Here is a 26,059-nt window from a genome sequence, read left to right as displayed (position 1 = left end):
TCGATAACGAAGAGCGGCCTCTGCGTCAGTGTCTTGTTGAATACCCTTGATATACCGATCACGATACAGAGAGGGAGGAAACTGGGATATGCTTTACCGGTTAAAACTCGATATGAAACAATTGAGAACTCAAAACAAAATGAAGTTGTTGATTGTCCCAATCACAGGGACAAAATTTGTATCTTGAGACGATTGCAGAAAATAAAAGATTCTTCAGGTCTTATTAAATCACTTAAGTCAGAAACGGATGATGGTCTTGCGAGCTGTTCAAACTTTCCAGAGCGACCCACATTAGATGAAATGCAAAAAATGAAAAACCGGTCCTGCCGGAGATTGAACATTTGAGGGGCAAACTGAAAGATGAACAGCTCGAAGCCATCAAGGACGTACTAGAGCGGAACGAGGAAGTTTTTTCGAGGCATAAGGCGGATATCGGGTGTTGTAATTTCGTTGAGCATGAAATAGAACTTGAGGAAAACGCGGTACCACACAGGGAGGGGGCGAGGCGCATGACCCCACACAAATCGGACGCGTGTAGAAAAGAGATCGAGACGTTACTAGAGTATGACATGATAGAACCATCCAAGTCACCGTGGGCGTGTGGAGTAGTGATGGCCAAAAAGAAAGGCGACCAGTTGAGGTTTTGTTGTGACTTTCGATACCTGAACTCCGTCACGGTGAAGGATGCCTATCCCATATCTAGGATTGATGAGAGCCTCTCGAAGTTAGGTGATGCAAAATTTTTTACGACTCTTGATTTAGGCTCGGCCTTTTGGCAAGTACCACTAAGGAAGCAGGACAGGGACAAGACAGGGTTTGCCTGCGAGTTGGGTCTGTTTCAATGGAAACGGATGCCGTTTGGACTTTGCAATGCCACAGCCACGTTTCAGCGGTTGATGGCACACGCGCTGATAGGCGTAACGAAGAAGTATGGCAACCTGGTAATGTGCTACGTGGATGACGTGGTAATAGCGACGCCAACACTGGAAGACCACATTGAGAGACTAGACGAAGTGTTTGCATGCATGAAGAGGTCGGGGCTAAAGTGTAACCCATCAAAGTGCGAGATACTCAAGGACTCAATAAAATACTTGGGCAGGATTGTAGACAAGCACGGCATCAGACCTGATACGGACGCCGTGGAAGCAGTCCTGACCTGGAAATCACCGAAGACAGAGCACCAGTTGATGAGCTTCCTGGGTTTCGCTAACTATTATAGAGAGTTCATCAAAGGCTATGCAGACAAGGTATACCCGATGCAACAATTAATGAGACACAAGGGCAAGAAGTTCACGTGGAACAACGCAGCAGAAGAGTCATTCCAGAGGATAAAGAAAGAGCTATGTGAGGCACCAGTACTGGGTATGCCGACTGAGAAAGGGATGTACGTGCTGGACACGGATGCGTCGGTAGTCGCGATTTCTGGGATTCTCCACCAAGAACAAGAATGGAATGGGAAGACAGTCTTGAGACCAATAGCGTACGGGAGCAAAGTCCTGAGTGACACGGAAATGAAGTACGGAGCACCGAAAGCTGAGATGTTCGCGGTGGTTACCTTTGTCGAGAAATACAGGGCATACCTGGGCAGTGAGCCATTCAAGTTGCGAGTCGACAACAGAGCACTGAGCTGGCTGAAAACGTACTCAATGGACCAAAGTTACATTGGGAGGTGGATAGTTCGCCTGGACGGATACAACATGATAATTGAGCATAGAACGCGAGATAAACATCAGAATGCCGACAGCTTGAGTAAGAAGACGGAGTTCTATGAGAGACAAGAGCAAAGAGAAGCAGATAGACCTGAAATCAAAGATGGCTTCTCATTCATGGACAAGGAAACGTACGAAAGTCTTCCACTCACGAGATGGCTGGACAAGTCAGGCAAACCGATAGAAGATCATCCTGAATTGCCTAAAGAGCCTCCAGAGAAGACCATCTTGAGGAAGAGCAAGAGGATTCCGATTGAGATTATACTCAAGTCGAAGATCGTGAAGGAGACGCTCAAGGCAAAAGGCTATGATCTTAACCAGGTGGAAGCAGGAACTGCACAGATAGATGATGACTTAATGAGGTTGCTCGAGAAACTATCAGATGATAAGCCCATGATCCAGGAGAAGGGTCAAGAGAAACCGGAATTCACTATACTTCGGAGAAAAGAGACAGTGAACGATACTGACTCATCAAGAGGAAGCGTCACTGACAGCAAAGATGTCGTGCGGTCACTAGTTGACAAAATCCCCGAAGACATTCTGGAGCAGACCAAGGTTAGGAAAAAGAAAGTGACGTTCAAGGAAGATACTGAACACCTGGGACTAGGTCAAGAGTCCGGGGAGTGTTCCAGGTTCACGGAAGAAGGAACCGGAGAAGGAAAATTGTCCGGGGAGCGTGAAGGATGGGATGAAGACTCGGATGAGAGCAGCGAAAACCAAGACAGTCTGTGCATGATACTGGCGGAAGAGAAGACAAGGCACCACGACAGGGAGTTACAGACGGATCCATCTTCAGGAACATACAACATGGACATACAGGAGATGCGAGATGGTGAGGAACTTGAGAAAATTGCGGTCGCAAGGAAACCATTCAGTGAACTATCATGCAACTCAAACATCAGAACGAATCTGGTGCCAGAAGATGATATGAAAATCGTGAAAAGGATGATATGCGTGAAACTGAGTGATGACATCCACAACCCTGGTGAGATGAATGGACAGATCATGGCGCTAAAGGAGCATGTCAAGGCAAGATATAGGCTGTCAGACCTAATAAGAGCCCAGAAGAATGACAAAATGACAAGTAACCTCTCCAAATGGATCCAGTCGGGGGTCAAGGAGAAGGGGGAACTTGAGGAAGACAGCTACAAGATCTTGAGCCAGTTCTACAAAGAAAAGAAAGACTTACTTTATCACACAGCTGATGGAGTGGTAGCGTGCAAGAGGAGAGATGAGGAAAAGATATTACACAAACACAACCTCATCATACTACCACAATTGTACCAGACAGAGGTGCTTTTCAGATCACACGACCAGATGGGTCACCAGGGGATAGACAAAGTACAACAAAGGATACTTCACAGATTTGATTGGCCAGGAATGAGAAAAGCTTGCGAGAGATGGGTGAATGCCTGCCTGGCATGTCTCCAGGTAAAAGACCCAAGGAAGATGAAGTTTCCCCTCAAGTCCGTTGAGAGCTCGGAGTTCAAGGAAGTGGTGCAGATAGACCATCAAAAAATCTGCATGACAGAGTCGGGATACAACCAGATACTGGTTATAATAGATCACTTCACAAAGTTGGCGGAAGCGGTTCCGTGCCAGACAGCCTCGGCCGAAGAGACATGTGATCATCTGATAACGCATTGGATATCGCGGTATGGTTGTCCAATGACTTTCCAGTCGGACAACGGCAAAGCTTTTGTGGGGGACTTGACAAAAGAATTGATGAAGAGATCGCACATTGCTCAAGCACACTCGACGACCTATCATCCGCAGACCAATGGGTTGGTAGAGAGACAAAACAGGACACTGGTCAACATGTTAAGGGTGTACTGCTCAAGATACATGACGGACTGGGACAAATACCTGCCACAGGTAGTAGGAGCCTACAACAGTACACAGCACTCAACTACGGGCATCAGTCCTTTCATGATGTTGACGGGCAGGGAGAGAGCAATGCCTCTGACATTCTTTTACCCGGAATACGAGGGGAAAAGGACGTCGCCTCAGGCATACGTGAAAAAAGCGATCAAAAGACAACAGGAGTTGAACGAGCTATGCAGGAGGAACACGGCGCAAGCGCAAATGAGGCAACGCAGGAAATACGACGAAAAAATATTAAGAGCAAAGCCATATGAAGTGGGCCAATACGTGTGGGTCTTCCAAAATGTAATACCGCCCAAGGGAACAAAGAAACTACTCAAGAAGTGGAGGGGATCATTCATGATAACGGAGGTTCATCAACAAGGACGGTTCTATCGCTTGAGTACTGGGCGAGCGGCACATTATGAAAATCTGAAGCCTCACGTCCCGTCCCCAGAGGATTGGTGCATACCGAAGGACATGGAGGGTCTTGAGTACCTGGTGGTAGAGCCAGCGTGTGAAGTGAATGAGAAAGGTACTCGAGAGAAAAATGATGGTAATGAGAACTTGAGTTTGGACGACAATGAAAAGATAGGAGTGGGGTCTGATGCAGGATCATTTGTAGAAGAAGACTGGAACGACCCGGAGCAAGACGAGGTGCCGAAGTGGATGGAGCCGGATCGACCAACACCACCGGAAACCAGGACTGGCAATCGTAAGCGCACCGGCATGAGGTACAACAGGTACGGGGATGACTTCCTGATCGATAAGATACAGCCAGACAATTTGGGCGAGGAATTACTGAAGGCAGGCGAACTGGAAGCCGGAGAGGAATGGCAGGTCATTGACGATGGTGGTCATTATCCGCAGGATGATTACTCGACGCCAGAAGTAGAAACGGATCTCGAACAGAGTGAGATAGAGAGGAGGGAGAACACGAACTTGAGGATTCTAGAGTGGATGCGTGATGTCAAAGACGAGAGCCGCGAAGGACAAAGCATTCAGCAAGTCGATGTATCAGCAGCAAATTACATGAAGACAGAGGACCCTCTTTTCGGATGGACGGCAACAGACAGGCCACTGGACATTCCTCAGGACAATTCAGACCCGACAACATCGACGGGGACGTCGATAAATATTTTTGTCCGGGGAGTGGGGGTAGGACTTACCCACACCGAAAATTTGATGATAAAGAAGCTCAAGGAAGTGAGAGAAACGAGCGAATTGGAACTGGAGGAAGAAGAGCCAGAGCCTACTATAGGTCGGAATTTCAAAACGAAATTCGAAATACCCAATGAATACTCGGAGAACATCATGATAACGGATAGCGACTTCATCCTGTCAAACAGGACCAGCGCGATCTGCATCACGGCGGACATGAGTTTCAAATCAAGATTGGAAGCTGACTTCAAAAGAGAGTACCAGAATGTAGAGTTTCCGTTCAGACAGAGACCAGGAATGGGAGGGATGGCAGCGCTTCCACCGTCAGTGGCACAAGTCCCGGGCAAATATCTGTGCTTCCTAGTAACGAGGGTCAATGACAGGAACACAATTGATCCCGAACACGTGATATTGGCACTAACAAGATTACGAGACTTCATGATTGAAAGAGGGATAACAGAGGTCTCAATGCCGGTGTATGACCCAAACAGGGGCAAACTGAGCCCAAGGGAATTGTACGCTATCCTACATGTGGTCTTTGCAGAAACTGAGATAATGGTGTATCTTCATAAGAAGTACTACTTGAGCATCGCCTGAGTCGGGTACATGGGGGTATCGAGTCGGGTGTGAGGGAGGAGTCTTGAGTTAGGTACTGGGGTGCGGCGCAGGTAAAGGGATCTTAAGATATGATTGGCATGACAATTGAATTTTAAAAAAGAGTTAACGGTGCTAAAACATAAAATGAATCTGCATGCTTTTAAGGAAATTCCAATTGAATTGTTTTAAGTGATATGAGAATGATAAGATTTTAACCATACTGGTGAAAAGGGGGGCCTCTAGGTTAGGAATATGACATGTGAAGTTTTAATATGCTTTCTGTTTTCAGATCAAGTTTGAAAAACAAAGTTGAAAATCCAACTATACTCGAAGCGAGAAACAGAAAGGGAAATCTTGATTGAACTCGCGATAATCCGCACCTACAGCAAGTATTTGCAAGGGAACGTTTCTAGAGAATTCTTGAGTTGGGTAATACTTAAGTCGGTTGGGTAATTCTTGAGCTGGTTAACACATACCTATATACATCCCGAAGTCACGAAGAATGGCAGACCGATTCTGGAAATCCATGCCCGCGGCCCTGAAGAAGCCCACTCTTGATGAGCTGTACAGACGCCTGAGGGACTTGGACTACACCCAAATAGACGAGAGAATGGCGGTGATGCTGAATGCCATCCTCCAGTTGGAGGACCAGGGTGAGTGCAGGGAGTCTGCAACGGAGGCTGTCTTGATGATCGGGTACACCACCGAGGGTATATCAAACCAAGAACAGACCAGATGATTGTCTTGGAACGTGGATGGAGGAGTAAGGGGCTTTGACTTGGCAAGGAATCCTGGCCTGAGTAACAACACTGAATATGGCGCAGGGGAGTTCCCACTACCGACTAGGCCAAAAGCAAGATCTACAAGCCAGGGCTCGAGTAGGGTGCCGTCGATGACGCGAGCGCAACAGACGACCGAAGCATATCCGGATCTGGGTGTTCTAAAGAAAGAGCTCGAGAAGGCGCAGAAGGAAAGGAACAAGGCGAACCTCGATCGGGATCAGGCGAAGCTGGATCGAGAGAAGATTCAGCTGGAGAGAGACCAGGCAGTCAACGAGCGAGATCAGACTCTGAGGTTACTTGAGGTGCTAAAAGTTGAACATCAGCAGGAACTAAGGGTGCGGGAGAGCGCCGCGAATCGTGATCAACTGAAGTCGGAGTTGGAGAGAATAGAACAGCGACAACGTGAGCTTGACGCACAGAAGGGAGCCAGGCCGAAGGAGCGAGTGGTGACCAGCTCGAGGCCAGAGTCGCGCATGGAGGTGGATGAAGCTCCCAGGGCAAGAGGACGGTTCAACCTTGACCGTGAGGCCAGAGAACACATGAGTGAAGGGTTGGAAGTCTGGATACCGAATGACGCGACGCCTTCCTTGCGTGGCCTAGAGACACAACCTGTACGTCCACTAATGGATGTGGTGCTGCCGGGATATACCCCAACCTCGACCTCGAGCGACAGTCAGGTGAGTGGCGGCTCATCACGCCTGAAAGAGCTAGGCGAGAAATTACAGCAGAAAAACCGGGAAAGATCGGCAAGATCGGAGCTTCCCCCAACTTGGAGGGAACAGCCGGTCAGGAGCGTCGTGATCTCGAGTTATAAGAAAAATACAGAGGGAAGGTACCACAGGCACAATCGACTGGATTGGAGTGCGGAACAGGGAGCCAGGAGGGACTGCTTCCATGATGCAGCCTGGGTGGAGTATCTCGCGCCACCTCGTGTGCCAGAGGGTGCAGTTCACCTAATCATAGGGGACAGCCTGGTGCGGGTGTTGACCCGGATCCAGTCGCATTGGCAGACAGGAATCTTGAGTTTCGCTGGAGCTGCCACGCCACAGATGTTGGCAACCCTGGACATGCTAGGGATGACTAAAGTATACACGGTGACCCTGATGATCGGGACAAACGATGTGTCGAGGGGAGAAGCGAGGAAAATAACGAGGCTGTACGACAAGATGAGCTGCCTTCTTGAGGAGCTGAGGATCCAGATGGACCCCATCCTGCTGACGGTATGTACGGTCCCCTGCAACATGATGTTTGATCAGCACGCCTTGGAGATGAACGAGAAGGTGCGGAACCTAAACAAGGTGATCCGAGACATACACCGGAAGAGTGTGCTTCCTGTCAGACTGTTGGACGTAGCAGAGCGCATGGAGAAAAAGGGATTCCCTGAAGACACCTCCAATGATGGAATCCATTTCGATAGGCCAAGGGGAGCGGAGTGGCTGAACGACGTCTTCCAGGAACACATAAACACGCTAGAGTCGGATCTGCTAGAGACAGCCCAATTTACCTTAGGACCACCTCCGAACCCACCATTCCTTGCCTCAAGGGCCTTGTCTGGTCGCTTGGGAACGAGAGTTGACGCTAGAGACGGTTCGAGGAGCATCCAGACCCAATTGCAGAGTGCCACGCCAATGGAATCTGAGGAGGTGATGTCATCAACACCTCCAGGCTCGGCGATGTCCTCAGTGGTAGTGGCAGAGAGCAAGCGGGAAAAGAGGTCTATGGAGACCGCTCGCTTGAGATATCCTGAGAAGGTGAAAGAACTGGACCTAGAGAGTTTGGAATGCAGGCGAGAATTGGCGGAAACCCTGGGGATTGAACGAGTGTCGCACGAGGATTTGAATGGACATCATTGCGTGGACTGGTTGAAAGCTCATGAGGCGCACTTCTCGAGAACGAAATTGATGGAGACCACAGACCTGACTGGAATTCCCACAAAAGCGATCATGGGACCCATTAACTACCGACCTCTCAAGCTGCTGGGGAGTCCTGGACTTATAACAGAACCTCCCAAGCACCGAACGAGCATCGCCAGGATCAGGTTGGTGACCCCGGCACAGTTGAAAGTGGTGGACAAGCTACTCAATCCAGGATCGATGGAATTGCCGGATGCCGCTTACGAAGGCTCGAAATTGGCGGAAGATCCCAGGTACGGGAAGCCCTGTGGCAGCACCCAGCTGGCCAAAACCCTGGCAGTTTATGATAGAGCAGATCCAGCTGCTGCGAGAGTAGTCATTGTGGCGGGATCAGACTTCGAAGGAACGTCTCCCAAGTTGTTCTGGCCAGAGACTCTGATATACTCTTTGCCAGGAGCTGAATTAAATCAGATGTTAACTCTGGTGGTGGCAATAAAGTCGGAGATGCCCTGTGAACCTGAGCTGCTATTGTTTGCAGGAATGAATTATCACCTGCACGCGATGGGACTTCTTGAGCAACTAAAGGGCGATGAAATTCCGACATCGAGGAAGATATGGGAAGCCATTCAGGCGTTGTTTGCGGCGATGAATGAAGTGCAAGAGAGTGTTGTCTCGAGATTTGGGTCCAAGACGAAGGTGGTGTTTACCACATCCCCTGGATACGCGAATATGCCACCCGCCCTACAATTCGTGTACGCGGTCTTGATCCTGATAGCAGAAGGGAATGAATGGCGGATTCTAATGGCAGCCCCCAATCGGGAGTTGGAGCCATCGAACCTGAGGCTTCGCAAGTCAGAATTGGCGGCGGCATGGGCGGACATATCTCATGCACTGAGGGGCTTTTATGGACTAGCCGACATCCTGATCGTATTAGACGAGGTGCTCTTGCTAGAGATATCGAACTTTGCCAGGCAACTCAAGTTCAGCCCAGTCATCGGGGACGATCACCCGGCGATAAGCCAATTGACGGCCAGCTTGTGGTTTCGGAGTATGGATGTGAAGATCACAAACTCCACCAGCAAGTCTAGAGGTCCCAGTAACGAGAGAAGAAATGTGGCCGAGACGGAAAAGCAATTAGAATCGATGAAATATCGTTTGACTCAAGAGAATGGCTGGTGGCCATTTTTGACACCAAGGCTGGAGAACGCCACGAACAAGACGAGGGAGGAAGCACCACCCCTCGTGAAACAAGTCTGGAGTTTTCTGGAGAAACAACTGGAGCTGGCCAAAACAAGAGACATGACGGTGGCTAGATTTGTCTCGGCCGCCAATGAAGTGACGATTGGAGGGTTCTGGAGAGAGCACGCCAAGGGTGAATTGAGGACTAGGAGGGATTATGAGATTATCAAGTTCTTGAGCCCTTGCTGGGAGAAGGAATTCATGGCAGGAATGTTCGGCACCACGGCGACTATCTTTGGAGCCTTCGTGCAGGAGATACTGGGCATGCCCATCAGCCTGCTCTTGGCTTTGTATTTGGTTTACCCCAGATACTTGTTCAACATGGGCCCAGCATACATGTTTAGTCGAGGAGTGGAGACACTTCGAGTTGATGGGTACCTGGCACTATTACTCTTGACCCATGGGGAATTGGTGTCGTTTCATCGATTAATGGAATATGGAGAGCCTCTGTCTATGGGGAGAGTCCACTCGAGCATTGAAACCAGCTCCTACAAGTGTGCCGCGGGGTTGAAGACGTTGTTGGTGCAATACCTCATGATGCAGAATCGGCACATGACGGGTGAAGATGAGAATCCAACCTCGAGAGAAGAATGGAAGAAGACGAATAGAGGGATGCCTCTGCTGACGGACCTATGCCTGGCAATGAGGTCGGACCCAATGGGGATAATCCGGGGCCTAGAGGAGGTGGTGACCTGCATTTATGGTCCAGCAGTGACGTACGCGTTCCCAGACCCCCTGGTGACAACGTATCGTCACTCTGTAACGCACTTGAGTCTTATCAGTATAGTGGATGGGACGGTGTTAAATTGATGTCAGCAGGAGGTGCTCAGAGGGCGAATGAGCAACACGGTACTCTTTGGAAAGGTGAAAGATGCCGAGCTAATAGTGTACAACTTCAGGGGGCAAATGCAATGTAGAATGGGAGGCAAGCGAGAGGGTCCCATCGAAATGTATCCCAAATTCTGGAACTTGAACCCATTGACAGCAGACGGACGAGAAATCTTGAGAATTACTGCCTGGAAGAGGGAGCACTGGTGAAGAGGGAGCTGGAGACCATAATGGAGAAAGAAATCCTCCCAGCCACCATGCCTGAGTTCCCAATAGTCAGGAGGATGACCTTAGGAATGAACAGTCCCTTGGTAGTTCCCTCCATAATGGCGAGGATGACGACGGAGGAAATGCAGAAGGATTTCACTGATGGCTGGGACCCCCTGTTCATCGGCTACACGGCGGCGGTCTACTTTCATACTAGCGAGGCGAAGGTAAATTCGTGGTCGACGCGAGCGAAAAAGATGAGAGGTTCGCAGCCCCCCGGATATGAGGTGCGAAAGGTCTTGAGAGCTCTTGAGCAGGAGGGACTTGAGAACATGCTACCCATATGGGATGATGGCAGGATGATCGTGATGGAGGGGCACGTCGCATTGGTGGACGACATGAAATTTGCAACGAGAAAATACAGGGCACCCTATGGCTTAGAACAGGTGGAAGTGAGACAGGAGGGAAAAGAACTAGATGCAGCAGGTCAACTGCCTCAAGCCCTGACGGAGTACAAGAAATTGGACCCTACGACACCATCACCACTGTCAGTGGACACGCCTGGAGACAAGAGGAGTGGACCCGTCGAGGACCGATTTAAGAAAATTCTCGAGAGAAGGAGACATGAATCAGAAGAAGAGAGTATGGATGAAACTCTCAGTGAAGCCGGTGAAGACATGGAAGTGGGGAATACGCCTGAACCAGGGCCATCAGGGGAGGAGCTCACCACTCAAGAGCTGTTGAAAGACTTGAGCGAGGAGAATTGGGCAGATACTGCCACCCCACCTCTGAATCCGTCCCCCCGGAAGAATCTGGAATTGCCATTGGCAAAAGAGACCTTCAATATGGGGATGATACTCTTGAGCTCGGAGGAAAGGGAAAGGAACACTTTCGAAGGGAACAGGGACATATTCCTGGGGTCTCTGAAGAACGATGCTTGGCAGGAGTTCTTGGAAGAATTCAATCAAGAAGTGGGCAGCGAGACGACGCTGGACAAGTTCAAGGAGGAACTGTGGGACACAGTCGTAAGATTTGGAGAACCGCTTCTGATAGGAACGGGCCTGGATGAGAAGGCGAGAAAAGAGCTGCTGAGCAAGCTGGTAGAGCTGAGGAATTCACGATCGAAGACTAGAGAAGAAAAATGTGAGGACAGCTCTACTCTGAAACAAAAAACTGTAGATAAAATAGTTAATGATATAAAAAGGGATAAGATTGGGACTAGTAATATGATTAAAAGTACTAATATCCTTAAGGCTCGAGCAGGGGGGAGGCAAGAGTTGGAAGGATTGGAGGTAGACAGAGAGGTCGAATCAGTGATGATAGCCACAACACCCTCAAGCAGAGATGTGAAGACTCGCAAGAGGAAGAGAGCAGTGGAGGGATTGGGTAGTCCTTCAGTGGATGCTGTTTCGGAAGGAAACTTGAGAGAGACGGCGCCCATGGTTTTGGCTCGATGCAAGACGGCGGCATACAAGAGCAGCTCGGAGCTCAGAAGACCACTTGAAGTAGAGAGGTAAATAGAGGTTTCCACCAGTTCGACATAGGAGGAAGACTTCAAGCCTCAGAAGATAAACGTGAAGAGAGGTTCAACGAACGGACAGACATGGGAAGTAGATGTCGGCAAAGAATGGATCTCGAAGGCACACCAGGCCACGGGCAAGCGAGTGACAAGTGATCCATTGGAGAGGAACAAGACGAGGAACACCTCCCGGACGTGGTGGGTGGCCCTCGAGACATTGAAGGAAATGGAGGACTGCTTGAAGAAATTGGACAGTGGAGTAGCTCGCAAGCGACGCAATTGGGCCACCCAGCAAAAGGCCGAGGTTAATAAAATAGAAGTGGCGAATCAGCTGAAGAGGTCCTGGCAGAACTTGTTGAAGGATCATTTTGAAGAGGCAATGAGGACATCCTCATCAGCACCACCATTAATGGCGAATCCCTTCGTTAGAACTGCAGGACAATTAATGTTCACCTGGAGTCTGGTGGGAATAGAGTTGGAAACACTGACCTCGTATGACAGGCTGAAGTTGGGAAGCAAAAAGCTAGATGTGTATCAGGCATTGATGCAACACGTGGCTAGGGACAATTCAGGCTTGAGCCTGGCTAGGAGGAAGGATGCCACATGTTTCTTGAGATGGATAATGTCAATGATGTCTGATAGTACCATCTTGGCATGCCACCAGAGAGCAAACGGAAGTAAAACCGTGGAAAAAAGAGTCTCAACGATCATCTTAAACGTGTATCAGAGTACTGGTATAGAAAAAGAAGATGGTTCCAGACTGTCCCCAGAGAACCACAGAAAGCTGGACGAGGTACGGAGATTTTATAATAAGAAGTTCGAGGAAGAACATGATGTTCACCGTAACCTGGCCTCGTCAGAGCAGTACTCGAGACTCAGCGAGAAGGGGGAATACCAATATGTGTCGGGAGTAATGGGAATAGCCTACAACCCCTTCTTAGACTCGGAAACTGGAGGTGCCCACAGAAACCATGAGGTAGCGGAGCTACTGAAGTTTTGGACAGAAAGAATAATGGAAATAGACGCGGTGGAAAAAGAGGGGCCGAGCTTGGGCCTGATTCTTGAGAAAACACCAGAGGTGGTAAGCATACCGCGCTCGAACAAGAGAGTTGAAGTGAACATGGGCGATGGAAATGGCTTGTTAACCACGAACTTGGGAGTGGTATGGAAGCTACTAAGACCCTCCTGGTGTCCACATCCCCACGCGAGTCTGATCGAGGAAACCACCGAGCGAGTGAGGTTAGCACCAACGGAAGATGAAGATCTGGCAAAGTTGAGTGTGCTGCATAAGCTAATCTCACCTCAGATGCAAGAGCCAAGCGAAAAGACGAACAATCCCGGGTAGGCGAAGAAATTGGAGCCGGGTAGCTGTCTGGATTCGACGTGTGGAAACGGAGAGCACACCTGCGATGGACGGTCATGCGTCAGAATACTGTCCTTTCAAAAAGAAGACCTGGTCACTTGGTTCGAAGACATCACGGAAAGGGAGAGAAGTGAAGTGCAAATAGTAGCGGAGTGTTACGCGAGAACCACGGTGAATATAGCGACAGCTCTCGGATTCTTCTCGAGAATGTGTAGTTTGCAGTCATTGGAAAGACTAGAGTCTGAACACCATTGGGTGACGGCGTTGAGCGTAGAATCATGGCCTGGGGTGTTGCAGGTGACTCAAAAACACATCCGGAGCTGGAAAGTTGGTCTTGAGGCAGAAATGGGGTTTCCCATGAGCGAAGCTTATGGCCTGCCATTGAACGCAAAATCCCTGATAGGGTCAATGATGGCCAACTTGTGCGGAAGTCACTACCCACTGCACATGGCGATGGTGGAAGCATCCAGCCAGAGAGTACTGGTGGACAAGGCCTTCTCAGTGCCCAAGTGCGTGAGGTTGGCTAGGATATCGCATCACTCGCACAAGTTGTTGAGAAAAATCAGAGGGACAGTACCAAAAGAATTGAGAGATGACTTGAGTGAAATCTGGGGAGAAGAACTTTTGGAGTTGGAGAGAGAGAACACAAGCGATCACGAGAGACAAAACGTGATCGGAAAACCTGTGGGAAGTGCTCCAAACCTGGAAGATAACGACACGATGCATGAGAAAATGATGGAGCTTGAGCATCTCTTGGAAGCCTCGGGGGAGCGTAACCTCAGGAGCATTGAGATCACCCATGGAGAATGCCCATGCCACTGTTTGGCGCAAACGGTGTGGTATCCAGATCACAAGAACCTTTGCCTGGTATGGGATATGGAAGAAATCCGGTCGATCGGACTACCGGATCACCGACAGAAGGTGACGATCTTGGTAGTGAGTACGATGTTGGCTCTGAGATGGATAGAAGAGAATATAACGAAGTATCGGGAAGCGGGGACGCCAACGGCTGAGTCAATATACGCGATAGACTACAGTAGGAGACTCGAGTTGTTTGAGACTGCGTGCAAGGTATTCGCCATACCAACGGAAGTCAGACATGTCTGGAGCCGTTTGAGGTACTTCCCATGGTTTCGGGCGACGCTGACGTCCTGGTTGTACATGACAACGAAAAATCACATGAGAAAACATCAAAAGGAGTATCGACAGTTCCAGGCCGAGATTGGGCCGGAAGCTTTCAAGAGACCCCTGTTAACCCATCGTAATGCAATCACGATAGGATGGAAGAGAGTGGGTAAAATGTCTAGAGACAATACCAAGGCGAAGGAATCGATACTAGAGGAGGACCTGGCGAAGAACGTGAGCTTGAGCCTGCACAACTCCTTTTGTTTGAACCGGGAATCTAGGGTGAAGGCACTACCCAACCAAGCAAAGAGGTTGCAAGAGCAAAGAGAATGGATGCGATCCTACGAGCAGCTGAAGGCTTGGGAGGAGATTGTGATTAGCTCCGATGATGAAGAGGAACTGTTGAGACAGTTTGCCGTATCTAGTACTTCAGGGTGCAGTACCTCCAAGGCGAAGAGTGCGAGATGAGCAGGTGGCTCGAATGGATCTTGAGTCTTGAGAGGGAAAGGGGGCTTGAGCGTGGATCCGGGTGAAACCTGGGTTCACGAAAAAGAAATTTTAACAAAACAAGATATTGTTATTAATATGCTATATCTATTATATAAACGAAAATGCTGCATGACAATTTCCTAATTGAATGGGACAAAAGAAATTTTAAATTGGCTTGAAAAGCGAGAATTCAAGGGTGCAGGTGTGTGCAGATTTTGATTGCTGTTTAGCGATAGTGTGAAAATTTTACATGGCTGTGAATTTTGGGGTGTAGATAAGCTTAAGTCTGCTGCAAACTTCTGTAAATGACCACTGGCACTGTATCTTGAGTAACACTCGGTTTTCTGGGACTCACTGGCAGAAGACAGCACGCGATGAGGACATCGATCTCGAGTCCGGGGAGTATGTGCCAGTCGGTCATATTTGGAAGTTTGACCTTGAGAGAAGCAAAAAACACTTAATTTTGGAGTGAAATTTAAAACGATCGAGTGACAATCGCGGGGAAAGTGGCTAGAAAAATCAGTGGGAAATTGCTATTCGCAATTTCAGTAGCAATAATAATCGAGAGTAGAGCTGTCCCATCTAAAACAAAGACGAGCGCATTCCCACGAACTGGATTGTTGTGATTGGAGTATTATTCTAAACTGGACTAGAGTGAACCTTCGGTGGAAAGGTGGACAGCTAGAGTGTCCCAATGGTTCACGAGAACTTACAGTCTAGAGTAAAAACTTGTTCTTGTTATTAAAACTGACTAACATTAAACTCATTTTAGTTACTTTATTGATTCTTGAGTTGCTCACCGACTTATTTACTTCCTGGTTCTTGAGCGTGCTACAATGTGAGTACTAATTTAAATTTCTAGAGTGTGTTTTATAATTGTTATGTTGAGGTAAGGCGAGTTTTAGGTTGATCCATCTGAAATGGATCAAAGTTCCACTGTCTAATAAAAAGTAACTTAACGGATTGTTCCAACCCGGTTTTTAATGGCGTTCATGTATTTTGGGTATCTAGAGACCTAAGTATGGGGACGTTTCTAATTCTAGAGTGGGGGATATTTTAGTAGTAGCCTTTAAGCTGTAACGGGTCGTAGTCTCATGTCACAAGCGAACCGAATTGGCTCCGACTGATTTGAGGTACAAAAACACAAGAGATAGTGTCCCTGACTCTTGAGCCAATGGTTATAGGGCCTATTTTTCTTAAGCCTCATGTGTGACTGCAGTAGACGAATGTTACATAGTGTTTTTATGGCGCTCCTGGGTGTTTACGACATCAAGACTACGGAGTCGAACCCACTTGAGACAGCTTCGGGCTGAATGCCCATTCTAGAGTACCGGCGGTACGGTTCGACAGGAACGTGCAAACCTTCCGGTTGTACCGTGATAGCTTTTTAAGAAAACTCAAGAAAACTTCCTGGTACGCTCTCCGAACGAGGCTTAGCTAACCGAGTAAAGGGGGGCAACTAGGGGGACAAAAACACGAGCAAAAAGACAAAAAGCAAAACAAAAAACCAAAAAAGAATAAAAAAAGGAACAAAAACCATAAAACGAAAAAAGACAGTGACTTTGACACCAGATTAGTTGGATCAAACCTTTATATTAATTAAATAGTATACCCATACTGTTTTACAAGTTCGATCGTTTGATAAGGTGCCCGAGTGTGGGGCGTTGTCAAGGGTTTTCAGATAGCTTGGAACTTAGCTGGACAACAAGGAGACTTGACTGGAAGAGGTGACCAGCCGAGTGGGAAGGTTGTTCTGTAGAAACAGAGAATCAAACGTGGATCCCCTACCTTGCTGTAAACAGAGGGTGGAAGAGCAGAAGTGTTGGAGGACGGCTTCCAACAGCGTCAGGATAGTCAATGACGTGCTACAAGACACGGAAACCGAAAGTGCGGAGTCAGTGTCACAGGAGGAGGAAATGGAGCATTGACGAATGGTCGAGAAAACAAGAGGCAGCAAGAAAGAAAATTAGAAGAATTTAGAAGTTTTAGAACTTCTAAACGACGAAAAAAGAAGAGAACAAAGGGATGATGAAGAAGAGTTAAAACTCAGAATTGTTTTATGTGTGTGAAAAACTCAAGTGAGAAACCAAGCAACCAAGTTGTAATTGAAAACTGAAACATTTAGTTGAGTTTTGAAATTGTTGCATTTATAAATTTGCATTTTGATTTTAGCAGAAGTGGCTTTAGAGACACTTATTATTTATTTAGAAAGGCTTAAGGGAAGAGTATATTGAAATAACCAGCCTGCATGATTGTTTTTAATCACTTAGGAAGATTGATCACTTTGTGGTGACGTGGAAGGCTTGAGTAATCTCTTGAAGAGGGAGGTTGTTGCATTGTTCTTTCTAACCACAAAGTTTCTTAGTTTTAATATTCAGGACAATAAACAAGCAAGATTTCCGAAGGGAAGGAGCATAGTAGGATAATTTTAGCTTGTTGGTTGGCAGGACTGTCCTGCAAGCCAACACCTTTTAAATCTAGGAGAAAAAGCTTTAATCGGGACATTGACACTGGAAGTCAGAAAATATGTTTTATCTTAAGTCATATCCTCAATGTGCAGATTAATGAAAGAATTTGAAGGCTATAGTGATGTAGTATGATGCCATTTATATTCTGCAGTGAGTCGATGTGACGTAGATAAAAGTAATTTCGTGCATTTTGTAAATTCTGTTCGATGACACTGTAACCATTTAGAACATAGTGCGATTCAATGAGGACATTGACCGGACTGTCCGGGGAGTATGTGACATTCGACCAGAATGGCCAAAGTGCAATTTATGCAGGCTTCGAAATTTTAGCAGTAAGCCTTCCGAGTTGATGATTTCGAAGGATTAGCGACGTTATTGGAACGTTTAGCCAAACGGTGAGGGCTAGAATATTCTGGTATTTTAAAATTTCAAAAATTCGAATGATGACGTCACATTTCTGAGAAATGCTGAAACGGCCATTTTTAACAAAAAACGAGTGAAAGAACACAAGAACAACAACGTTGGTTGCGCTGACGAGAACAACTTTATCTGTGATTGCGAACAGAACGAATATCGAGATTAAAGAAAAACGACAACGAACTACAATAGCAGAGAACGTTCCAAGTTGCAACTATTGTGCTGCTACAATAGTTGCAAGGCCGTTGCCAACAACGGTGAAGGGTGAGAACCAGCCTTCCGGATTGGCGTGAAATTGAACTTAAGGAGCTTGATTCACTGGATTCAAGAATCCGGAAGGGTTTCGGGACTGGAACTTTTAGCCTTTTATATAAACTTTTAGCTTCTTGTCATGTCCTGAATTGAATTTAATTAACAACTGGATTCATTTTGATAAGGATGAGAAGCTAGGAGTTGGGGGGAAAGGGTTGATCCATCTTCGATGGAGATGATGGTTTTTATCTACTGAACAAAAACAATAGTAATATAATAAGTAGTAGCCCTGTTTTTAGGAGTGACCTCGTGGTCTGGGGATACTGAGACCCAGCCATGAGCTCACTATTTTTGCATGTAATTCAGTTAATTTGAGCGTTCTGGTCGAAGCCGGAGAACAGTAACGTTTTTGTCGACCCGATGTTAGAAAAGACCACCGAAAAGTACTGGCTTGGTAGAGACGGTGAAAAACATGCAAAGCTCTGTTTAGACGCTAGCCAGTCGTCTTAAGACTTAGTTTTGTTATCCGTCGATATGTATCTTCCGGGCGAATGTTACATGTATGTTTTTATGGCGCTCCTGGGTGTTATTCTTTTTTAACATCATGACCGGCAGAACCGTTAACGAGCACTCCGCGCCGAGCGGATGCTCACATTAACGCCCTTAATAGGCCTAAACCGCCGGGGCGGAAGGGTAGTTCGGAACGCGGAGGCCTTCCGAATTGCCGTGAATAGTTTTTAAACCTAGTTAAGACCGAAAATTCACGAACCAGGAAGGGTGGGGGGATCGGCCGTCCCCTCGTCCCCTGAGTGGTTGGTGACCAAAAACACTTAAAGATATAAGTAAAACCAAACAAAAAGTAGTATAGTACCCAAGAAAAACAAAAAACATAAAAAATAACCGAAAAAACCAAAAACAGTAAAAAAGTAAAAAATCAGTAGAAATCATCCCCCCAGACAAGATGTGATTCAACCCCCCCCGTTTGTTGTTGATAGATATATTGTTGTTACAGGCATTTATATCAGTCAGGATCGTTACGATCAATTTTGAGGCCCGTTTGTGAGGCTTGTACTGTAGGGTTATTTGAGCATTTAAGCACGTTAATGATAAATTGCGCTCAGTCCGGAGGGGTCAGCTGATTTGCGCTCAATTCGGAAGGGTCTTGGGTGAAGACCGATCCGGCAAGCAGTACAAGGAGCAACAAGAAGGGGCTCAACGACAACAACAATCGACTGTTGGGTATCGTTAACAAGTTTTGTATCCCTTTTGGTACAAAAAGTAAGATAGTAATCCGTGGGGGGCTCGACAATGCTGCACTGTAGTGACCCTTCACCGAACTGCGAATATCCGAGTTAAGCACCCTAATTCGGATATTAAACAGACCCGGAGGGGTATAGTATTACTAATATTATTACCTATATAGCCTATATTAATAGTCTTATATCGATTTTCAGTCAAAAACAACGAAAACAGACCGGTTTTTAGGATCAAAATTGCGATATTTTGATCCCCCCACAAGTCGCGATTTTTGAGATATCAAAATTTTTTGAAACGGAAAAAAGCGCTAAGTTAGTGTGTTACATCGTAACTGCACTACCATAATAGGCAGAACCGGTTAAGTTAAGTTCGAAGGTGGTTGGAACTATTTTGGTACCGAAAACTGAAATTTCGTGATTTTTGAGAAAACGGAACACTAAAAATTTAGAAAATTTTTTGAAATTTTTGAGGTAGGACAGTAAAAATAGTTGTTCGGACAACGTCCACTAGTGAATCTACCAGTTTTAAAATTCGCTACCCGAAAGCCTTCCGGGTTGCAGAGAAATCGAACATAACGTGTTTGATTTGGTGGATTCATCAATCCGGAGGGGTCCAGGTAGCATAGTTTTTCGCAAATTTTTTCTACAATAGCGTTTTAGATCGGGTCTTTTGCATTGAACTAGAAGAGTATAGGCCTTCTGAGCTCGGATCAATAATTTTTAGGTCGAAAGGACCAGATTTGCGGAAAAAGTTAGGCGGAACCTATAAGAGAAAAAATTTTTTGAGTTTGGAAAAAAGACGTTTTGGTTAATAACTTTGGAACTACTGAGCATATCGAGTTGATCTTGGTACCAATAGATCAGAAATTAGCTGAGCTTACTAATTAGAAATTTTTCGGAAAAACGAGCGTGAAAATTTTTTGAGATTGTTTTTAGCAAGTTACACAAATCCGGAGGGGTACAACCTTCACGTTTTATAAATTTTTCTGAAAAACCTTTATACCCCTACCAAAAGTTGATAGCGATTGAACTAAGTAACTTAGGACAGTTCTAGACAAGAAGGGAGGGCTGAAGGCACAAGACAACCATAATAGAGTCGAAATTAGGCAAGTGATAAGACCCTTCACCGTTAGTGTGAATTGTCGAATAAGTGCCTTAACTTCAATCCGGAGGGGTCTAGGAAAGGATCCTATACCCTTCCCAGTTAATTCAAACAGCATAAGAGCAACGCAGAACGTATCCGGAGGGGTATAAGCTGAAATTAAGAAAACTACGAAAAGCTACTTTGACAGAGCTAAGGGCTCCGAATCCGGAGGGGTCTACTTTCCACAAAACCGGAGGGGTCCGAATCCGGAGGGGTCTTATAGTTGCTAATTCAGAGGGGTCCCAATCCGGAGGGGTCCATATTCTGACAGTCTGGAAGGGTCCTATTTGTGCCAATCCGGAGGGGTATTATTTTATTAAGGACTTAGGTAAACGAAAGAAAGACTAAAAAGCGAGAGGTATTAGGTTATTAATACACAGGCTAGGTATCAGTGACTGCACTGGTAACTTGCCTTTCAAAAAAAAAAACCAGACTAATACAAAACAGGTCCGAACTCGGATATTCGCGACACTAAGTCTAAATTAAAAAGAGCGTGACTCATTGGTGTGGATTGAAACATAATACGTTTTTGGGAAAAGTGACTGCCCTGAGGATTTTAGTAGGTCTAGCTCGGGCAGTCCGAAGGCAGATAGGTAACACAATACTCGGTGGGTGCAATAGACGCCCACTTGAGCAAATAACTGCCTTCAAAGTTTTGTCTGTTTGGTGCAGCACCAAGCAGGGAAAGCTTTTTCTTTAAAAGACAGGTTCGACTATTGTACTGCGACCGACTAAAAGTACAAGACACATACGTTTTTTTATATATACAGTCATATTGTGTCAATATATAATTTTTGTTTTTGATTTTAAATCAACCTAAACTGTGCTTGATTGGGTAGTGAGTACACTATCATTTAAAATTGACTGATAACATCATATTGTGCTAGTTTCCAGATCTTTGGACCGATAGTCGGCTAGTGTGAATAAATTTTATACAAACTGTACTCTGACAACATACAGGGATTCGTGGTCACTATTTAATAGAGTCTGGTGAAATTTATTGTGTTGTGTCACTATTATTGTTAATAAAACTATAAGGTCTCTAGCAATTGAGTCAAGAGTAGGCATAGCAAAGTGACAAATAAAGAATGAGTTTAGACAAGTCAAGGATACCAAAACGAGGTAATAGCTCTAGGAAATTCATACCTGAAAAGCAAAGAAAAACGATGACCAATCCTTTTGTGGATTGGATCAAGCGATCCCGGTCCGATAAAGAGGAGACGGTTTCAGGCAGAATGGTTGAAACGAGAAGTCAGAAGACCTCAGAAGAGCGAAGAGAACTGTTAGAAGTGGAGGTCAATATGGACCATACCATGAATGACAACCAGGAAGTAAATGGACTGGAAGGGAGAGGCAGACGGCTGGCGAGTGAATCTACTCCGGTAGAACAAGGCCACGATTTTGCCACTTCCACCGGGACATTGGATCGAGAGGAGATGTCGGAACTGTCCGACATCTCAACTGAAGTAACGGCAACTAGAAGATCTCCGACAGACAACACTATGATGGCAAGCGGAACTGGGAAACAAACAACCTCATCATCGTTCTCAGAAAGAATGAAGAACACCTTCGGAAACATCTTTCCATTCAGCATGGGAGGAGGAGCAGGAAACGATGGTGAGTCCCAGGAGGAAGAGGATGAAGAGGAGCAAGGGGACTTTGGATCTCAAGTCAGCCTCAATAGTTCGATCCAGGAGAGTGAGGCACACGTCGGAAGAGAGACTGGAACCATGGATAAATTTGGTGTAGTGACAACGATAAGCAAAGAGGCAAACACACCGGGCCAGTCAAAGGACTTCGCGATTAGGACAAGTTCGGAGCCACAACCTGGAGAGAGTAGAACCAGAGGGCTTGGCAACGCGTTAATGGATCCTGAATTAAATAATGAAAAGACGTTAAAGCAGAGAGTCAAGGCCCGGATCTCGACAAGCACGAAGTTACCTGGGACCGACAGGGTTACACCACCACTAGTGACGCCACTCATGGATAACGGGGCTGCACTAGAGGAAGCCTTAAACAACATAGTGGGCAGTTTAGGAGAACAAAATGAACAGATGTCGATAAGGATGAGTGAACTAGAAAGAGCAGTTCACATTGAAAGAAAAAGTCTGCGGGAAGAAATAAACCGCAACAGACAAGAAGTTGACAGAAGCGAAAAACGCTTGAAAGAAAGAACGGACGAACATATGACGAGGAACTTGTCGCGAATGACAAGAGAGGCGGAACAGAGGGAGTTACGCTTAAGAGCCGACATGGAGAAGTTAAGAATTCAGCAAGAGCAGTCTCTTGGGTCTCTTGACACAAAGATAGACGCGATGATGGAGAGGCGAACTCAGGCTATCATGGATAGGTTGGACGGGCTACTAAGCAGCAAGAGTGGACCAAAAGAAGGAGAGCCGAACTCGGGAGGTCCCAGCAGGGAACAGAGGGTGAACTTCAATGAACATCAAAGGAGGAAGACGTATGGATCCACTAGAGGCAGGGGCAGTTCATCAGGCTATGCCACAAGGGGCAATACAGCATGGGGCCCGAACAGTAGAGCAAGTTCAACGGGGAACAGACAAACCTCGAACGAACGACCAACGCAAGGCACACATGCGACTGGGAGAAGCGATTCTGGCAACATGGGGCATACAAGCCCGAGGAGGAGTCACATGGGCCAAGCGGGAAACGCTCATGGTGATTCGGATTGCAGGGATGCACCGCACACAGAGCCTTCGACAAGGTGTGAGGACACTCAAGCGGGACACTCAAGGGATGCTACGGCAATGGCCACAGCATTTGAACCCCTGAACAGGTCTTTAGAGACATTCCTGACGAGGTTATCAAGAACCAATGAACGCAGTGAGAAGTCCAGAAGAGTCTTTAAGAAACCAAGATGCTACAAAGACGAATCTGATGGCTGTATTGATACCTGGATAGAGGTAATGAAGCTGCATTTCGAGGAAGAGGACTTGTCGGAGAGACAGGAATGCAGCGCGCTCACCAGCAACTTAGAAGGGACAGCCCTGAACTGTGTCATGGCCAAGAAACAGTATCAACGTGACACTGCTGAGAAAATCTTCGAAATCTTGTTAAACCGTTTCGGATCAGGGGTGCAGGGGCACCAGGCGATGATGCGCTTCGAGAAACGGAGGCAACGAGAGGATGAAACCATAGACAAGTTTCTCGATGATTTGGAAATGCTGAGAAGACGCAGCCAACCGGATGAGTCAAACCGAAGGATGAACCTGGCCGTAGCCTCAAAATTCATCGATGGTGTGAAAAATGATGAACTTCGAACGATGCTAGCAACGCATTACACACCACTATCAACTAATGCGCCAACACCGGAGGAGTTGAGGCTCAAATCAAAAGAGTATCTTATGTTGAAATCTCCTTCGAGATCTGGATATTACAAGAACAATTATGGCAATTTTAACAACGGACCAGCAAACCAAGGGAACAATTGGTACAAACCGAGGGATGATATGGACAAGAGACGTTCTTGTGCTAATTGCAGTTCAACAGACCATCATGTGTCAGCATGCCCAGCTTACAAACAAGGCATGAAAGCAATAGGCTTTAGCCTCGAGGACGAAGATGCGTCAGAGTTGGATCATGAGGATTTCATGAGAGGAGTAATTGCGAAATTCGGCCCGAGGTGTTTCTTTTGTAACTTGGAAGGTCATTTTAAATCAGATTGTCCGCAATTCTGGGATGCAGTGGCAGACATCAAGCATCCAAGACATGAAGAAGCTTTGTCAGGAGTGAAAGCCAGCAAGGCTCGACTTTTGAGTGAAGCGGAGGCACGCAGAAAGGATAAACCTCAAGAGCTGGTAGCAAAGAAGATGCAAGCGGTAACAGAGGAAGCACGTGAACCGGAACCAGCAACTGCGGCCGATGACTTCAAAATCGATTATAGGGCAGCTGCGAGGGATGCTATAAATAGGGTACAGCAGGAACTAGTGACGAAAGAGATTGAGCAAAAGGTGAAACTCGAGCTGGAGAATGAAAAATTACAGGAGCAACTGAACGCCTTTGAAGCAACGGAAGTTGAAGAGGCAAAAGCACCAAGCAGCTTGAGCATGAAACTTAATGTTATCTCTGGTCAGAGGTTCGGTATGGCACCGCAAGGAAGTAAAATACAGTCGATAATCTCGGTGGCAGGGCATCAGGTAATCAGAAATCTGAGTGAACCGTCTGAGTTCACTTTGATGCATTTGGACACATATGCAGACTATCTGAGGCAGATCGAGCCACGCACCGAGTCGAGGGCTGTGAGGGCACTACTGACCACGGGTGGCCCTCGCATGAAGAAACTTCATGGACGCTACCTAGAAGTCTATGGGCCGTATCAAGTGATGCTGAACGTGGATGGGATCAGTATCTACACCAGGACTTATGTAACAAAAGATGTTGACCAAATAGGGCAGATCTATTTGGGTGAAGAGGAACTCAAAGTCCGCAGGATAGGCCATGACGCCATGATGGAACAAGACGCGGTACACATTGGATATGAAGCAGATGTGACAGCACACCTGCTCGACACCAACGGAACAAAAATCGGAGTCACAGGGCTTCTGGACACAGGAGCGGTGGTGAGTGTGATGCCGATAAAAACTTGGGAAAGAATGGGCTTCACACGGGAAGATCTGATTCCTACGAACCTCCGACTGGCCGCCGCAAATCGAGGAGCCATCTACGTAGCCGGAAGAACACCGATAACGGTCCTTCACATGGCAGGACGAGACCTTTGGATGAGCTTCCTGGTGGTAGAGAATCTGGACGACGCCGACCAATTCATCTTGGGCAGAGATTTTGTCAGGAATTTTGACGTGATGATTGACTTGAACAAAGGTCTAATACGGATTAGAAACCCGGACCGAAAGTATGTTAAGAGACCAATTAATAGGATAATAACAGATGAAAATAAGGTACCAATTTTTTTGGATAGAAAAGTAAAGTTACAACCAGGACAAGCTGTAGTAGCAATTTTTAGAATGAGAAATTTAAATTCGTTAAGTGATAGCAAACAGGTTTGCTTAGTACCGAATCCAAATAGTCAGAGTTCGGTGATTTTAGGCCGGAGCTTCTCGGTAACGCGAAACGGACTGTGTGTCAGTGTGTTGTTGAACACACTGGACACCACGGTTTCAATCCAGCGTGGAAAGAAGCTTGGCTACGCTTTGCCGATGAGGACCGACTATGAGGAGACACAAAACTTGAGGAAACATGATGTGAAAGACTGTCCTTATCATGCCAAAAAAGATAAAATTTTAAAGAGGATTAATGAATTAAAATCTATTCATAAATTGTTTTCAATGAAATCCGAAACGGACGACGGCTTATCAAGCTGCTCAAATTTTCCGGAACGCCCCTCGTCATACGAACTAGAATCTGACAAAGTGGTTTTGCCAGAGATAGAACATTTGAAAGGAAAAATAGGTGAGGGAGATTTCGAAAAATTGCGGGACCTCCTAGATCGGAACGCCGAAGTATTTTCAAAACATAAGGCGGACATCGGTTGCTGTAATTTCGTCGAACACGAAATCGAACTAGAAGAGGGCGCCGTTCCCCATAGGGAAGGCGCAAGGCGAATGACGCCACATAAATCGGAAGCGTGCCGAGCGGAAATAGAAATGTTGCTTGAATACGACATGATAGAACCCTCGAAATTGCCGTGGGCTTGCGGGGTAGTCATGGCGAAAAAGAAAGGGGGGCAGCTTAGATTTTGTTGCGACTTTCGTTACTTGAACGCGGTAACGATTAAAGATGCGTACCCGATACCGCGAATAGACGAGAGCC

The 26,059-nt window shown here is 46.6% G+C and overlaps 1 protein-coding gene across 1 annotated transcript in view; it reads left to right on the top strand.

Moving 5' to 3' along the window:
* The first annotated feature begins 225 nt into the window (after positions 1-225).
* The window catches only part of LOC134850943 (C-terminal-binding protein 1-like), a 226,242-nt gene continuing 200,408 nt past the window's right edge, over positions 226-26,059 (top strand). The window contains exon 1 of the mRNA XM_063866772.1: positions 226-229. The gene's annotated coding sequence lies outside the window, so the exon portion shown is untranslated. The remainder of the gene's footprint in view (positions 230-26,059) is intronic.

The sequence above is a fragment of the Symsagittifera roscoffensis genome, chromosome 7, assembly GCF_963678635.1.
Source record: "Symsagittifera roscoffensis chromosome 7, txSymRosc1.1, whole genome shotgun sequence".
NCBI lineage: Eukaryota > Metazoa > Xenacoelomorpha > Acoela > Convolutidae > Symsagittifera > Symsagittifera roscoffensis.
This window is presented reverse-complemented; position numbering and strand designations above follow the sequence as displayed.